Here is a 2,625-nt window from a genome sequence, read left to right on the forward strand (position 1 = left end):
GGAGGGCAATAGGCAGGTCAGACTCATTTGCTGGAGCCGGAGGAGACACAGGAGGCGGCACAGGAGGTGAGTCATGAGGGAGACGATTGCGGCGACTATAAACCTGAAGGGGTGGAGTTGAAGGACGATCCTGTGGGGAATGAGAGTCTAAAGGATCACAGACAATAGGAATATCAACAGTAGTAGGTGGAGGTACAGAACTAGAAGATAGATGTGAAAAATAAAATGAAGATTCATCAAAGGTGACATCAGCAGAGATAAAATGACGATTGAGGGAAGGGGAAAAACACTTATAGCCCTTTTGTGACAGTGAAAATCCTAAGAAGACACATTTGTGAGATCTAGGAGATAACTTATCAAGACTTGGACTAAAATCATGAACAAAACATGTAGACCCAAAGACTCTAAGAGGTAATGGATGTAAAGGGTCTTGAGGAAATAAGATAGAATGAGGGATTTTGTTATCTAGGATAGAAGACGGCATGCGGTTTATGAGATAACATGCAGTGAGAACTGCATCACCCCAAAAACGCGAGGGTACTTGGCCATGGATTAAAAGTGTATGAGTTGTTTCAATAAGGTGTCTATTCTTGCGCTCAGCCACCCCATTTTGTTGAGGAGTATAAACACATAAGGTCTGGTGAAGAATGCCATGAGAAGCCATAAAATTTTTAAACGGTTGAGAAAGGTATTCACGACCATTATCACTGCGTAAAGTTCGAATAGAAACCCCAAACTGTGTTTTTATTTCATTGAAAAATGATTGGAAAATAGAAAACAACTCAGAACGATTTTTCATTAAAAACAACCAAGTACATCTGGAATAATAATCAATAAACGTAACAAAATACTGAAATCCTAAAGTGGACTTAACACGACTAGGTCCCCAAACATCAGAATGAACTAATGAAAAAGGAGATGACGCTCGTTGTGAAACACTACGAGGAAAGGAACTACGAGTATGCTTTCCTAACTGACAAGACTCACACGACAAACTTGATAACTTCGACAAACTCGGAACAAGTTGTTGCAGTTTGGCAAGACTGGGATGACCTAACTGAGCATGAAGAAGGGATGGTGACTCCATGATTACGCCAGCATGTGGAGAAGGGCGGAGAAGATATAGGCCATGAGACTCACATCCTGTGCCAATCATGTGTTTCGAACTCCGGTCCTGCAAACAAACAGAATCTTTAGTAAAGGAAATAACACAATAAAGGGAACGAGTTAGACGACTTATGGACAATAAGTTGAAGGGAGACCCAGGGACATAAAGTACATGATCAAAGGATATGGACGGAAAAATATGAACAGTACCAATACCATGAGATGAGACTGACCCATCAGCCATTGTGACCGAGGGTAAATTATCTGGACATGACAAGGAAGAAAACAAGGACTTGTTACCAGTTATATGATCGGTGGCGCCTGAGTCAAGGACCTAAGATCCGAGGGAGTGAGTCAGACCAACAAAAGATGTACCTGTGCGTGCAACAGATGCAGATGTAGTGGAACTAGAGTGCTGACGATCCTCATACCATCTAAGAAATTCGTTGAAGACTGCAGGGTTGTCTACAGTATTTGATGAAGTAGGATGGTCTGCAGACAGTGATTGGGGAGGTCGAGGAGGTGGATCAGAATTAGCCACTGCTACAGATCGAGGAGGGCGTCCATGAAGTGCATAACATCTATCAATTCTATGGCCTAGCTTGCCACAATGGTCACATTTTGGTCGTCCTCTACCTGGCTTGCGGGACCGACTTCGATCATCACGTTGGACAGCCATAACTGAGGAATCATCAATATGAGGGGATGTCTCAATCACTGGTTTGCTCGGAATACGCAAAAGAGCAAAACAAGTAGAAGTGAAGTTGGGAATGATAGGAGAACCCAAAATCTGATCACGGACATGGGAGGAATCATCAGAGAGTCCGTATAATGCCAACAGCATGAAGAACTTTGATCGTTGTTCCAGTTCTTCAGCAGGAGTGGAAGCAGGAGGTAATAACTCGTTAAAATCATGAAGGAGGGCATGAACTTTACCCAAATATTCTGTCATGGGACCAGGATTGAGCGGACCAATAACAATGAATAGGTCCTGACAAACACCATAAAGACGCTGGGTGTCATTCGTGTATAATAGCTTCGCTTGTGCCCATACTTCTGAACATGTTTCATATGATCGAAACATTTGTTTCAGAGAAGAGTGAATGGTGGACTTTATGACGATGCATAACTGGGCATCAATTTTCATCCAGCGGGAAGTGTCCTCTGTGGTAGTACTTGTCACATTTTTAGTAAGGTGATCTACACACCCCTGACTCTTTAACCAAAGTTTGATGTCGGACGCCCATGTTGCATAATTCGTGCCATCTAACTTGTCAATGGAAAAGTGTACATTCACATAATTAGTGTATATTGGGGAATCAGAGGCACCAGCAGAAGAAGATGAGGCACTAGCAGAGGTGTTTGTAGATGCGGAAGACGCCATGGAGAGGGAGAAACCCTAAATCTCCAACGTGCTTCGATTGATGCAACGACCACAGATCCGGAAAGAGGGCAAGGAGGTGATCACGGCGGTGGTGGTCGGCGGCGGTGGGCTCCAGCGACGCGCCGGCACGCGCG

At 43.9% G+C, this 2,625-nt stretch overlaps 1 protein-coding gene across 2 annotated transcripts in view; it reads left to right on the forward strand.

Moving 5' to 3' along the window:
* The window catches only part of LOC106765094 (probable serine/threonine-protein kinase mps1), a 17,221-nt gene that overhangs the window by 10,008 nt on the left and 4,588 nt on the right, over window positions 1–2,625 (forward strand). The window lies entirely within an intron of this gene.

Source organism: Vigna radiata, chromosome 6 (assembly GCF_000741045.1).
Source record: "Vigna radiata var. radiata cultivar VC1973A chromosome 6, Vradiata_ver6, whole genome shotgun sequence".
Taxonomy (NCBI): Eukaryota; Viridiplantae; Streptophyta; class Magnoliopsida; order Fabales; family Fabaceae; genus Vigna; species Vigna radiata.